Here is a 16,270-nt window from a genome sequence, read left to right on the forward strand (position 1 = left end):
TCAGCAGTTCTGGATATACAGTCACTAGGTATCCTGTGGTCATATATTCGATCTGTCAGGTTCCAGTATCATGCCAGAAGGTGTTTTTTAAAACTCATGTAATTTTATGCTACAGCAGTCATGGTTGCTCTAGGACCGCAGGGTCTACGTTGTGATTCTTCCCCTAGAGCTTGCTACAAACACACTGCACCCTTTATCACAACTGATACCTGCCACACCCTATGGTCTACTGGATTGTATGACTCAAGTGGCTGAGCCACTTGCACTACAGCCTATACCTTCTACAGAGCTCTTTCCTGTTCCTGGACTCATTCAAAACTGGCAGCCTTCTTTATTACCTAATATGTGGGCCAGAGCACTATTTCTAGTCATAGAATATGTTACCTATAGAACCTGAAAAGGTCTAATAGGCATTGTACTTCCTACAAAGAATGACAGCTTTTCCTTTTCCTTTCCAGCTTTTAAGACCTATTTCTTTCTCTCACCTAATTGCATCAGCTACTCTATAATACTGCAAAATAATAGTGGTGAAAAGTGAACTGCTGAAAACTTCTTGGCTTGGTACATTTTTAGGGGGAAGAGTGGCTCTTTGATAATGAAAAAATTTTTTTCATTTTCTATGGTACTTAATCCACATAGATTTGCTCTCTCCTCTGGAGGTACATTTTCATGATTTTTTCCTAAAAATTCATCCGCTTCAATAACATTTTAAATATATAGAGTTAAACAAAGTAATTTGCTTTATATTTCCTCTGAATCTGTTATTTCCCCATTGTTGTTCTTTCAGTTTTATTGAGATACAATTGACATACAGTACTGCATATTTTAAGGTGTATAGCATAATGACTAATATTTATTATAAAATATTATTTCCCCATCCTAATTTTTATATTTGTGATTTCTACCTTTTTTCTTGTTTAGACAACTTATTAGCTAAATGGTTTGTTGGTGCCCCCTAATTTCTTGAATTGGGAACTTAAACTTTTATTCTTCTTTGAATAACTTATAAATTAACATAAATATTTAAGGTTACATATTTTTTTCTGAGCTCTGTGGTTATCCTATATGAACTGATATGTGCTCTTTTGTTATTTTTAAGAAAGAAATTGTGTAATTTTGGTTTTGATTTCCTTTTTGTTCCAAGAGTTGTTAAGAAAGTTGTAAAAATATCCTAGGGTGTTTTTCCCCTTTTGATCAGAGAATTTTATCTGTATTATTTCTATATCTTGGGATTTGTTGATTATTTTTTTGAGGGCTTAATAACTTTTGTGAATGTTCCAAGATTCTTAAAAAGACTGTATAGTCACCTGAAACTTATATAATATTGTAAATAAACTATCCCTTAAGAAAAAAAGAAAAAAGACTATATTATGTACGTATATATGTAGTATAAATATAATATGTATATTGAATACACATTGAACATAAATATTACTGATTGTTAGATCTTCATTATGGATGTATTAGTTATCTATTGCTATATAACAAATTACCACCAAATTTAACAGTATTAAACAACAAACATTTATTATTTCACAGTTTCTCTGGATCAGGAATCTAGGCACAGTTTGAGTCCTCTGGGTCAGGGTCTCTCACAAGACTGCAGTTAAGGTGTCAACCAAGACTGCAGTGATCTTAAGTCTCAACTGTGAGAGATCAGCTTCCAGCGTTACTTACCTGGCTGTTATGAGGACTCAGGTCCTCATTGGCTATTGGCTAGAAATATCAGCGCCTTGCCACGTATGCCTCTCTACAGGACAAATTACAACATGGTAGTAGGTGTCCTTAGGGTGAGTGAGGGAAGAAGCAAGAGAGAGAATGACGAAGGTGGAAGCAAGAGTTCTTTTGTAGCTTAATCTCGGATGACATCATCACTTTGCCACATTCTTTTGGTTAGAAGAGGGTCACTAGGTACAGCCTACAATCAAAGGGAGGGGATTACACAAGGGCATAAATATTACAAAGCAGGGATCATTGGGGACCATTTTAGAGGCTGTTTATTATAGTCTTCCTTATGTCCAGTGACTCCTGTCCTTCTCACATTCAAAATATATTCATCCCCACTCCCATATCCCCCAAAGTCTCACCAAGTTAAAGCATCAGCTCATAGTTCAGAACCTTATCATCAAATCACACCTTGTTGTAGATGAGGCTCTTCAGGCATATTTCTTTTTTTTTTTTAACATCTTTATTGGAGTATAATTGCTTTACAGTGGTATGTTAGTTTCTGCTCTATAACAAAGTGAATCAGCTATACATATACATATATCCCCATGTCTCTTCCCTCTTGCATCTCCTTCTCTCCCACCCACCCTATCCCACCCCTCTAGGTGGTCACAAAGCACCGAGCTGATCTCTCTGTGCTATGCGGCTGCTTCCCACTAGCTATCTGTTTTACATTTGGTAGTGTATATATGTCCATGCCACTCTCTCACTTCGTCCCAGCTTACCCTTCCCCCTCCCCGTGTCCTCAAGTCCATTCTCTACATCTGCATCTTTATTCCTGTCCTGCCCCTAGGTTCTTCAGAACCATTTTTTTTTAAATCTTCCATATATATGTGTTAGCATACAGTATTTGTTTTTCTCTTTGTGACTTCCTTCACTCTGTATGACAGACTCTAGGTCCATGCACCTCACTACAAATAACTCAATTTCGTTTCTTTTTATGGCTGAGTAATATTCCATTGTATATATGTGCCACATCTTCTTTATCCATTCATCTGTCAATGGACACTTAGGTTGCTTCCATGTCCTGGCTATTGTAAATAGAACTGCAATGAAGATTGTGGCACATGACTCTTTTTGAATTATGGTTTTCTCAAGGTATATGCCCAGTAGTGGGCTTGCTGGATTGTATGGTAGTTCTATTTTTAGTTTTTTAAGGAACCTCCATACTGTTCTCCATAGTGGCTGTATCAACTTACATGCCCACCAACAGTCAGGCATATTTCTTAAGTACAACTCTTACAGTTCCTCTCAGTCTGTAAATTTCCTTCCCATCCACAGGACACAATAGTGAGGCAGGCATAGGAAAACCACTATGGACATTTTTTGTTCAAAAAAGGGGGATGTGGGAGACACAAAAGAGTCTCTGGTCCATTGCAATTTTGAGATCCAGTTAGACCAATGTTGGAAGTTCCTTGATTAGGTCTCAAGACCTAATGATTCTCCATAGGTTTTGACTTTGCTCTCTGGGCTGCTTGGTTTCACCCTGAGAGTCATCCTTCCTTTTTCAAGAAAAGTACCACTGGTTACAGTCAAGAAGTTGTTTCAGTCTGCTTTTCCTGCCAGTAGAGTTTGGTGGTGGGGGGAAGGGTGGGTCTAATGGTCTCTTTTATTTTTTACTGTACTTTTCATTTGGTCCCTTTCAGATCAAGCTGGCTGAGTTCTTGCTGGTAATAATTGTTGAAAAAAAGTGTGGGGCCCCTGTGAATGTCATTAGGGTTCACTTCATTAAACAAAAGTCACAGCCAGAAAACTCTTCTAGATAAGCTCTTCTTTATCTCCTAGGAATCTGTAAGACAAAGCTCTTCAGCTTCCTAGAGAGCCTATTGTTTGAGAGGATTGTGAAGCACACCCTTAATCTTTCTAAAAAGGCCCTTTGTGTGACTCTTCCTAGTCCTCTGAAGGTACCACCTTTGATCTTTCATAGCCTAACAAAGGTTTTTACATTCACACCTTGGTGTCATCTTTAGGCCAGGGCTCTCCTTGCAGTGCTACAGTATGAACTTTTCTTGGAGGCTATTTCTTAATGTTAGTTTCTTTTAAATCTGGGGAGGCTACAGTTTTCAAAACCATCAAGTTCTGATTCCTTAAAAAAAGTTTCTTTAATTGTGGTAAAACATACTTAACAAAATACTATAGACTTGGTGGCTTAAAAAATAGAGATTTATTTTCTCACAGTTTTGGAGGATGGAAATCCAAGATCACGGTGCCCACATAGTCAGGTTCTGGTGAGAGCTCTCTTCTTGGCTTTCAGATCCCAGCCTTCTTGGTGTGCCTTCACGTGGAAGAGAGACTGCTCTGGTATCTCTTCCTCTTCTTTTAAGGGTACCAGTTCTATCTGATTAGGACTCCACATTTATGACCTCATTTAACCTTAGTCACCCCTTTAGAGGCCCTATTTCCAATTCAGTTATATGAAAGGGTAGGGCTTCAACATATGAATTTGGGAAGGGGACACAATCCAGTCTGTGACAGCCATATATGTGAGGGTTTATTTCTGGGCTTTCTATTCTATTTCTTTGGTCTATATGTATGGCTTTCTATTCTGTTTCTTTGGTCTATATGTATGTCTTTATGTCTGTACCACAGTATTTTGATTACTATAGCTTTATAGTAAATTTTGAAATCATAAGTGTGAGTCCTCCAAATTTATTGAACTGTTTCAAGATTTTTTTTAGCTAGTCTGAGTCCCATGAGATTCCATATGAATTTTAGGTTTCTTTTTCTCCAAAAAATCTTTGGTATTTTGATCAAATCTGTAGATCACTTTGACATCTTAAGAACATTGTCTTCCAATCTATGAGCTTGGGATGTGTTTCCATTTATTTATGTCTTCTTTAATTTCTATTTTTTTCTAGATATAAATGACATATAACATTGTATAAATTCAAGGTATACATGCAATGACTTGATATATGTATATATTGCAAAGTGATTACCACAATAAGATACTTAACACACCCATCACCCCACGTAGTTACCACTGTGTGTATGCGTGTGTAGTGAGAACTTTTAAGATTTACTCTCTTAGCCGTTTTCAAGTATATGGTATTGTGAACTCTAGCCACCATGCTGTACTAGATCCCCAGAACTTATAAATGGAAGTTTGTACCTTTTACAACCTTCAGTCATTTTCCCTGCCCCTGGAAACCACCAGTCTGTTCTCTGTTTCTATGAGTTTGGTTCCTGTAGATTCTATACATGAGTGAGATCATGCAGTGTCTTTCTTTGTCTGATTTATTTCATCTAGCATAATGGCCTCACACGGTAGGATTTCCTTCTGTTTTTTGTTTTTTTTTTAAATAAATTTATTTATTTATTTTTGGCTGCCTTGGGTCATCGTTGCTGTGCGCGGGGTTTCTCTAGTTGCAGCAAGTGGGGGCTACTCTTCATTGTGGTGTGTGGGCTTCTCATTGTGGTGGCTTCTCTTGTTGTGGATCATGGGCTCTAGGCAAGCAGGCTTCCGTAGTTGTGGCTCGCGGGCTCTAGAGTGCAGGCTCATTAGTTGTGGTGCACAGGCTTAGTTGCTCCGCAGTGTGTGGGATCTTCCCAGACCAAGGATTGAACCCATGTACCCTGCATTGGCAGGCGGATTTTTAACCACTGCGCCACCAGGGATGTCCCTCCTTCTTTTTTATGACTGAATAATATTCCATTGTGTGTGTGTATATCACATTTTCTTTATCCATTCATCTGTTGATGGACACAGGTTATTTCCATATCTTGCCTATTGTAAATAATACTGCAGTAAACATGGGGGTGCAAAATATCTCTTTGAGATAGTGATTATATTGCCTTCAGATAAATACCCAGAAGCAGAATTGCTGGATCATATGGTAGTCCTATTTTCAATTTTTTGAGCAAACTTCATACTTTTTTCCCATAGTTCCTGCACCAATTTACATTACCACCAACAGTGTACAAGGGTTCCCTTTTCTCCACATCCTCGCCAACACTTGTTATTTCTTGTCTTTTTGATAGTAGCCATTGGTGTAAGGTGATATCTCCATGTGGTTTTGAGTTCCGTTTCCCTCATGATTAGTGATGCTGAGACTCTTTTGATGTACCTGTTGTCCGTCTGTACATCTTCTTGTGAAAAATGTCTATTCAGGTCCTTTGCCCATTTCTAATCAGATTTTGTTTCTTTGCTATTGAGTTATATGAGTTCTTTGTATATTTTGGATATTATCTTCTTATCAGATATGTGGTTTGGAAATCTTTCCTCCCATGCTGTAGGTTTCCTTTTCATTTTGTTATTTCTTTTGCTGCACAAAGCCTTTTATTTTGATGTAGTCTCACTTGTTTACTTTTGCTTTTGTTGCTTGTGCTTTTGATGTTATGTCCAAAAAATGATTGCCAAGAGCAATGCTGAGGAACTTTTACTCTGTGTTTTCTTCCGGGTGTTTTATGGTTTCAGGTCTTACATTTATGTCTTTAATCCATTGTGAGTTAATTTTTGTGAGCTCTATAAGATATGAGTCAAAGTTCTTTTATGTGTGAATATTCAGTTTTCCCAGTATCTTTACTGAAGCAATTATCCTTTCCCCATTGAATATTCTTGGTTCCCTTGTCAAACATTAGTTGACCATATATACATGGGTTTATTTCTGGGCTCTCAATTCTGTCTCATTGGTCTATGTGTCTGTCTTTTTGCCAGTACTATACTGTTTTGATTGCTGTAGCTTTGTAATATAGTTGGAAATCAGGAAGTATGGTGCCTCCAGCTTTGTTCTTCTTAAGACTGCTTCAGCTATTTAGGAGCTTTTGTAGTTTGGTATGAGTTTCAGGATTGGTTTTTCTATTTCTATGAAAAATGTCATTAGAATTTTCATAGGGATTGCATTGAATCTATAAATGACTTTGGGTACTTTGGCCATTTAAAAAATATTAATTCTTCCTCTCCATGAACATAGAGTATCTTTTCATTTATTTATGTCTACTTCATTTGCTTTCCGCAGTGTCTCATAGTTTTCAGGAAATTCTTTACTTTCAGCAACGTTTTGTAGTTTTCATTGTACAAGTGTTTAACCTCCTTGGTTAAGTTAATTGCCCCATATTTTATTCTTTTTGATGCTATTGTAAATGGAATTGTTTTCTTAATTTCCTTTTCAAATTCTTCACTGTTAGACTGTGGAAACACAACTGGTTTTTGAGTATTGATTTTGTATCCTTCTATTTTGCTGAATTTGTTTATTACTTCTAACAGTTTTTTTGGTGGAATATTTTGGGCTTTCTACATATATGATTATGTCTCCTGTGAACAGAGATACTTTTATTTCTGCCTTTTAAATCTGGATAGCTCTTATTTCTTTCTCTTGTTTAATTGTTCTGGCTAGAACTTTCAGTACTATATTTAACAGAAGTGCCCAAAGCAGGCATTTTTGCTTTGTTCCTGATTTTAGAGGAAAATCTTTGTCTTCCATGATTGAGTATAATGTATGCTTTGGGTTTTCCATGTATGACTTTTATTATGTTGAGGTAGTTTCTTTCTATTCCTAGTTTGCTGAATATTTTTTAACATTAAAAGGTGTTGAATTTTGTCAAATGTTTTTTCTGTATCAATTGAGATTATCATGTGGGTTTTTTCCCTTTATTCTGTTAATGTGGTATATTACATTAATCAGTTTTCATATTAAATTAGATTCCAGGAATAATTTCCACTTGGTCATGGGGTATATGCTGAATTAATATGCTGAATTAGGTTTGCTGGTATTTTGTTGAGGATTTTGCATCAGTGTTCATAGGGAACATTAGTTTTTAATTTTCTTGAAGTACCCTTGTTTGGCTTTGGTGTCAGGGCAATGTTGGCCTCTTAGAATGTGTTAGGGCATGTTCCTTCCTCTTCCATTTTTTGTAAAAGTTTGAGAAGGATTGTATTAGATCTTTTTTAAATGTGTGGATGAGTTCACTGGTGAAGTAATCAGATAAAGGGCTTTTCTTTCTCTGGAGGTTTTGATTACTGATTGAATCTCCTTAATAGTTATAGGTCTATTCAGATATTCTATTTATTCATGACTTATTCTTGATAGGTTGTGTGTTTTTAAGAATTTGTCCTTTTCATTTAGGTTATCCAATATGTTGACATCCAATTGTTCATAGTATTCTCTTATAATCCTTTTTATTTCTGTAGAATTGGTAGTAATGTCCCCACGTACATATCTGATTTTAGTCATTTGAATCTTCTCTCTTTCTCTCTTTTTATTACTCTCCCTAGCTAAAGGTTGGTCTATTTTGTTAGTCTCTTCAAAGGACCAACTTTTCAATGATTTTCTCTATTGTTTTTCTGTTCTATTTTGTTTATCTCTGTACTAATCTTTATTACTTCCCTCCTTCTGCTAGCTTTGGGTTTACTTTGTTCTTCTTTTTGTTCTCATTTAAGCTATAAAGTTAGGTTGTTGATTTGAGATCTTCTTTTTTAATTTAAGTATTTATAACTATCAGTTACCTACTTTAGCATTGCTTTCATTGTGTAACATAAATTTTGGTATGTTGTATTTGGGTTTCATTCATTTCTAAGTATTTTATAATTTCCCTTGTAATTTCTTTTTTGACCCATTGGTTGTTTAAGAGTGTGTTGTTTAGTTTCCACAAATTTGTGAATTTTCCAGTTTTCCTTTGCCTACTGATTTCTAAATCTTCCTGTTGTGGTTAGAGAAGATACTTTCTATGATATCCATCTTCTGTCATTTTGTTATCAGTATGCCTTACAGGTATGTCATTCCTCATTTCCTCCATTACTGTCTTCTTTTGTGTATTTTTTTAAGTAAAATTTCCTTCTCATTTCTTTCTGTATTCTATAGCTGTTTTATTTGTGGTTACTGTGGGAGTTACATTTAACATCCTTAAGTTATAACACTGTAATTTGAATTTATACCAGCCTAACTTCAAAAACATACAAAAACTGTAGTCCTGGGGCTTCCCTGGTGGCACAGTGGTTGAGGGTCCGCCTGCCGGTGCAGGGGACATGGGTTCGTGCCCCAGTCTGGGAAGATCCCACATGCCGCGGAGTGGCTAGGCCCGTGAGCCATGGCCGCTGAGCCTGCATGTCCGGAGCCTGTGCTCCGCAATAGGAGAGGCCACAACAGTGAGAGGCCCACGTACCGCAAAAAAAAAAAAAAAACTAGTTCTGTACAGCTTTGTCCCCACCCCCTTTCACTTCCTGGCGTTACAGTATTATGTGTTTATATATTCTTTGAAAACATAGGCTAATAATTTATCATGCATTAATTTCTTAAACTGTAGAAGACAAAAAGTGGAGTTACAAACCAAAATTACAGTAATGCTAACTTTTAGACTAGTAACTGTTTTCTTAAAATAGATGAACTTTTTTTGTCCTTTGTTTATTTTAAATTAATTGAATAAAATATTAATATTAAAAAGTATCAGTCTCTTAAATTACATAGAAAATAAAAAGTGGAATTTCAAACCAAAGTTAAAATAATGCTAGATTTTGGGCTTCCCTGGTGGCGCAGTGGTTGAGAGTCCGCCTGCCAATGCAGGGGATACGGGTTTGTGCCCCGATCCAGGAAGCTTCCACATGCCATGGAGCGGCTAGGCCCATGAGCCATGGCCACTGAGCCTGCACGTCTGGAGCCTGTGCACCGCAACGGGAGAGGCCACAACAGTGGGAGGCCCATGTACCGCAAAGAAAAAAAAATAATGCTAGATTTTGTAATTGCCTGTGTATTCACCATTATAGAGATATTTATTTCTTCATACTGCTTCATGTTTCTTTCTAGTGTCATTTCATTTAAAACTGAAAGAGTCCCTTTAGCATTTCTTGTAGGGCAGATTTAGTGGTAATAAACTCCCTATTGTTTATTTAGGAATGTCTTAATTTCTCTCTCACTTTTGAAGGACAGTTTTGCTGGACGTAGCATTCTTGGTTGACAGTTTTTTTCTTACAGACCTTTGAATATATCAGTCCTCTGGCCTCCAAAGTTTCTGATGATAAGTGTACTTATAATCTTACTGAAGATCATTTATGTGTGATGAGTTGCTTCTTTCTTGCTGCTTTCAAGATTTTCTCTTAGTCTTTGGGTTTTAACAATTTGATTACATTGTGTCTTGCTCTGATCCTCTTTCAGTTTTTCCTACTTGTAGTTAGTTGAGCCTTTTGGGTGTTTATATTCATTTATTTCATCAAATTTGGGACATTTTCAACCGTTAATTCTTCAAATACTCTCTCTGCCCCTTTCTCTGTCTTTTTTCTTTCTGGGACTCCTATCATGTGTATGTTTTTCCACTTGATGGTGACCCACAGGTACCTTAAGCCATGTTCGCTTTTCTTCAGCCATTTTTCTTTCTCTTCCTCATAGTCAATAATTTCAGCTGTCCTATCTTCAAGCTCACTGATTTCTGTGTTCTGCCTGTTCAGATCTGTTTTTGAATGCTTCTAGCGTATTCTTCATTTCACTTATTGTACTTTGAAGCCCAGAGTTTCTTTTACATTTCTTTTACATTTTCTTTCTCTTTGTTGATAGTTCCGCTTTGTTCATATATCATTTTCTTGACTTTAAAATCTTTGTCTGGATTGAAGATGGCAGAAGAGTAAGATGCAGAGATCACCTTCCTCCCCACACATACATCACAAATACATCTACTTGTGGAACTGCTCCTATAGAACACCTACTGAATGCTGGCAGAAGACCTCAGACCTCCCAAAAGGCAAGAAACTCTTCACGTACCTGGGTAGGGCAAAAGAAAAAACAGAGAAAAAATAGGGACGGGACTTGCACCAGTGGGAGGGAGCTGTGAAGGAGGAAAGATTTCCACACACTAGGAAGGCCCTTCGCGGGCGGAGACTGCGGGTGGCGGAGGGGGGAAGCTTTGGAGCAACCGAGGAGAGCGCAGCAACAGGGGTACAGAGGGCAAAGTGGAGAGATACCCGCACAGAGGTTCGGTGCCGACCAGCACTCACCAGCACCAGAGACTTGTCAGCTCACCCGCTGGGGCGGGCGGGGTCTGGGAGCTGAGGCTCGGGCTTTGGAGGTCGGATCCCAAGGAGAGGACTGGGGTTGGTGGCGAGAACACAGCCTGAAGGGGCTAGTGCGCCACGGCTAGCTGGGAGGGAGTCTGGGAAAATGTCTGGAGCTGCCGAAGAGGCAAGAGACTTTTTCTTGCCTGTTTGTTTCCTGGTGCACGAGGAGAAGTGATTAAGAGCGTGGCTTAAAGGAGCTCCACGGCTATCACCGTGGCCCCCAGAGACGGGCATGAGACACTAAGGCTGCTGCTGCTGCCACCAAGAAGCCTGTGTGCAAGCACAGGTCACTCTCCACACCTGCCCTCCCGGGAGCCTGTGTAGCCCGCCACTGCTAGGGTCCCGCGATCCAGGGACAACTTCCCCGGGAGAACACATGGCGACCTCAGGCTGATGCAACGTCACGCCGGCCTCTGCCACTGCAGGCGCACCCCACATCCATACCCCTCCCTCCCCCCAGCCTGAGTGACCCAGAGCCCCCGAAACAGTTGCTCCTTTAACCCCGTCCTGTCTGAGCGAAGAACAGACGCCCTCTGGCGACCTACACGCAGAGGCGGGTCCAAATCCAAAGCTGAGCCCTGAGAGCTGTGCGAACAAACAAGAGAAAGGGAAATTTCTCCCAGCACCCTCAGGAGCAGCGGATTAAATCTCCACAGTCAACTTGATGTACCCTGCCTCTGTGGAATACCTGAATAGACAACGAATCATCCCAAATTGAGGAGGTGGACTTCAGGAGCAAAGATATATTATTTTTTCCCCCTTTTCGCTTTTTGTGAGTATGAATGTGTATGCTTCTGTGTGTGATTTTGTCTGTATAGCTTTGCTTTCACCATTTGTCCTAGGGTTCTGTCCATCCTTTTTTTTTACTTAAAAAATTTTTTTGCTTAATAATTATTTTTTATTTTAATAACTTTATTTTACTTTATTTTATTTTATTTTATTTTATCTCCTTTCTTTCTTTCTTTCTTTTCTTTCTTTCTTATTTTTTCTCCCTTTTATTCTGAGCCATGTGGATGAAAGGCTCTTGGTGCTGCAGCCAGGAGTCGGTGCTTTGCCTCTGAGGTGGGAGAGCCAACTTCAGGACACTGGTCCACAAGAGACCTCCCAGCTCCATGTAATATCAAACGGCGAAAATCTCCCAGAGATCTCCATCTCAAAGCCAAGACCCAACTCCAGTCAATGACCAGCAAGCTACAGTGCTGGACACCCTATGCCAAACAACTAGCAAGACAGGAACACAGCCCCATCCATTAGCAGAGAGGCTGCCTAAAATCATAAGGCCACAGACACCCCAAAACACATGACCAGACGTGGACCTGCCCACCAGAAAGACAAGAACCAGCCTCATCCACCAGAACACAGGCACTAGTCCCCTCCACCAGGAAGCCTACACAACCCACTGAACCAACCTTAGCCACTGGGGACAGACACCAAAAACAACAGGAACTACGAACCTGCAGCCTGTGAAAAGGAGACCCCAGACACAGTAAGTTAACCAAAATGAGAAGACAGAGAAACACACAGCAGATGAAGGAGCAAGGTAAAAACCCACGAGACCTAATAAATGAAGAGGAAGTAGGCAGTCTACATGAAAAAGAATTCAGAATAATGATAGTAAAGATGATCCAAAATCTTGGAAATAGAATAGAGAAAATACAAAAAATGTTTAACAAGGACCTTGAAGAATTAAAGCGCAAACAAACAATGATGAACAACACAATAAATGAAATTTAAAATTCTCTAGAAGGGATCAATAAGCAGAATAACTGAGGCAGAAGAACGGATAAGTGACCTGGAAAATAAAATAGTGGAAATAACTACTGCAGAGCAGAATAAAGAAAAAAGAATGAGAACTGAGGACAGTCTGAGAGACCTCTGGGACAACATTAAATGCACCAACATTCGAATTATAGGGGTCCCAGAAGAAGAAGAGAAAAGGAAAGGGACTGAGGAAATATTTGAAGAGATTATAGTTGAAAACTTCCCTAATATGGGAAAGGAAATAGTTAATCCCAGGAAGCACAGAGAGTCCCATATAGGATAAATCCAAGGAGAAACATGCCAAGACACATATTAATCAGACTATCAAAACTTAAATACAGGGGCTTCCCTGGTGGTGCAGTGGTTGGGAGTCTGCCAGCCGATGCAGGGGGCGCGGGTTCGTGCCCCGGTCCGGGAGGATCCCGCATGCCACGGAGCAGCTGGGCCTGTGAGCCGTGGCCACTGAGCTTGCGCATCCGGAGCCTGTGCTCCGCAGCGGGAGAGGCCACAGCGGTGACAGACCCGGGGACCACAAAAAAAAAAAAAAAAAAAAAAACCACACATTAAAAACAGCAAGGGAAAAACAACAAATAACACACAGGGAATCCCCATAAGGTTAACAGCTGATCTTTCAGCAGAAACTCTGCAAGCCAGAAGGGCGTGGCAGGACATATTTAAAGTGATGAAGGAAAAAAACCTACAACCAAGATTACTCTACCCAGCAAGGATCTCATTCAGATTTGATGGAGAAATTAAAACCTTTACAGACAAGCAAAAGCTGAGAGAGTTCAGAACCACCAAACCAGCTTTACAACAAATGCTAAAGGAACTTCTCTAGACAGGAAACACAAGAGAAGGAAAAGACCTACAGTAACACACCCAAAACAATTAAGAAAATGGGAATAGGAACATACCTATCGATAATTACCTTAAATGTAAATGGATTAAATGCTCCCACCAAAAGACACAGACTGGCTGAATGGATACAAAAACAAGACCTGTATACGTTGCTGTCTACAAGAGAACCACTTCAGACCTAGGGACACATAGAGACTGAAAGTGAGGGGGTGGAAAAAGATATTCCATGCAAATGGAAATCAAAAGAAAGCTGGAGTAGCAATTCTCATATCAGACAAAATAGACTTTAAAATAAAGTCTATTACAAGAGACAGAATCTTTGTCTGGTTTACCTGTCATCTTTGTCAGAGACAGTTTCTGTTGATTCAGTGGACATCTGTTGACTTAATTAAAAAGAGTCTTTCTGGGCTTCCCTGGTGGCGCAGTGGTTGAGAGTCCGCCTGCTGATGCAGGGAACGCGGGTTCATGCCCCGGTCCAGGAAGATCCCACATGCCGCGGAGCGGCTGGGCCCGTGAGCCATGGCCACTGAGCCTGCGCGTCCGGAGCCTGTGCTCCACAACGGGAGAGGCCACAACTTTGAGAGGCCCACATACATCTAAAAAAAAAAAGAGTCTTTCTGTTTCCCAGGGTTTGCTTTTTTTGTTTTTAAAATTATAGCCCACGTCTGTGTCAGCAGTCAGCCTGAATTATAAACTTCATAAAGTCCTCTCAAGGCTTTTCTGAGTCTGTACCTTTCCCTTGGTCTGTACAGTGACTTTCTAAATTCCCCTTTATATGTGGTTGCTTCTGAATATTCTAGTCTTTAAGTGTCTGGCTCCACAGGGGGGAGAGACAAAAATGAAAGGGGGGAAATGGACCCACCCTTTAAATCTCCTAGAAGCCACTTTAGCTGAAAGGGATGGGCTTGCAGCAGTGGTGGTGAGGGTTGCAACAGTGGCTCCCCATCTCTTTGTCTATACCTTTGCAATCAGAAGCAGAAATCAGCAATCAGAGCATAGATCCTTGATACTGGAGGACAGGGTTTTTATTGCCTACATTGGCTCTGGCAAGTTACCTGCAAGCTGTTCCTTGAACATGTACATGGCTGCCTGCCACTGGTTTAGGGGGTGGGCAATGGGTAGCTGCTACTGAGCTAAGAGCTGAAATTGGCCTAAATTATTATAATTTACTGTCCAAGTCTTCCCATGGAAGCTGCAGGCCTTTTAATTGACTCCAGGGTTCCAAAAGTTATATCAAGCAGATTCTTCCAGGACAAATGTTGTCTAGGTATGGAGATGAATTCCTGGTGCTTCCTACTCCACCATCTTACGATAACTCTCCAGTTCTGACTCGTTTTTGTTTAACCATTCTTCTTTCCATATATCTCTCTATTGTCTCATTTTTATTATAAACAGCAAGAAAAAATTAAGTAGTAATCTCAGCAGATTGTTTGGGAATCTCAGGTAGGTCACCCAGTTCATTCAATACATATCCTGCTTTCCATGTTAATGAAGGCAACAGTGTTTCTAAGCTTTCTGCCACTCATTAACAAGGGTCCCTCTTTTTCTGTATAACCACTAACATGTTCTTCACTTCTTTTGTGCCCTTAATGGCAGCATCCTCAAAGTCCATATTTCTACTAAGAGTCTATTCAAGGCAATTTAAGCTTTTGCTAACATGCTTCTCAAAACCTTTCCAGCCTCTGCCCACTGTCTGCTTCCATAGTCAAGGCAGCACCCCAGTTCCACAGTTATGAAAATCTGTATTGTTTATCTATTGCTATGTAACAGATGGTCCCAAAGGTGTGTCTTTTTAACAATCATTTATCATGCAGTTTTTGTGGGTGAGGAATCTGGTGTGGCTGAGCTAACTCCTCAGGCTCAGAAACTCTCATAAGGCTGCAATCAAATTGTTGGCTGCTGCTGCAGTCATCTTTAAGGCTCAAACTTGGGAAGATCCACTTCCAAACTCCCTCACATGCTGTTGGCAGGCCTCAGGTTCTCTCACTGGCTATTGGCTAGAAATAATCAGCTCCTTGCCATGTGGGCCTCTGCAAAAAGCAGCTTACAGTGCAGCAGTTAGTGTCCCTCAGAGTGACTGAGGGAGAAAGCAAGAGAGTGAATAAGATGGAAGCTAGAATTATTTGTAATTCAATCTTGGAAATAATATCTCATCACTTTTGCCATATTCATTTGGTTAGAAGAGAGTCACTAGGTCCAGCACACACTTAAGTGGAGAGGATTACACAGGGGCATCAATACCAGGAAGCAGGGATTATTGGGAGCTATTTTAGTGTCTATTTACCTTTTTTTATTATAAAGTAGTCCTTTCACTTTAATCCTTTTTTGCTTTGAGTGCTTGTTTCCCACAATCTTCACCAGTAAGGTGTATAAGCAACTTTGGATGTAATATGTCAAGTTTTTATTTTAATTTCTTTTAGGAGAGGTTGTGCATATTTCGTGTAGCATGCTACTAATGAATAAATACCATTAGTAATTTATTTTTTCTCTTCATATCTTGGGGTAATTTTCTCTTGTGTTATTGTTTTTTAGATTGTTTTATTATTGTTATTATTATTATTATTATTATTATATGACAAAATTAGCCCCTTGTCTGTCTTACATGTGGTTAATATCTTTCTCACTTTGTCATTCATCTTTTGAGTTTGTTCATGATGTTAGTGCCAAGTAGATTTTTTTTAAAGTTGATTTACAATGTTGTGACAGTCTCTGTTGTACACCACAGTGACTCAGTTATACACATACATACCTTTTTTTTTTAACATATTCTTTTCCATTATGGTTTATTTCAGGGATTGGATATAGTTCCATGTGCTGTACAGTAGGACCTTGTTGTTTATCCATTCTAAATGTAATAGTTTGCATCTACTAACCCCAAACTGCCAGTCCATTCCTCTCCCCCTCGGCAACCACAACTGTGTTCTCTATGTCTGTGAGTCTGTTTCT

The sequence above is a fragment of the Lipotes vexillifer genome, unplaced genomic scaffold (assembly GCF_000442215.2).
Source record: "Lipotes vexillifer unplaced genomic scaffold, Lipotes_vexillifer_v1.1 scaffold70, whole genome shotgun sequence".
Lineage (NCBI taxonomy): Eukaryota > Metazoa > Chordata > Mammalia > Artiodactyla > Lipotidae > Lipotes > Lipotes vexillifer.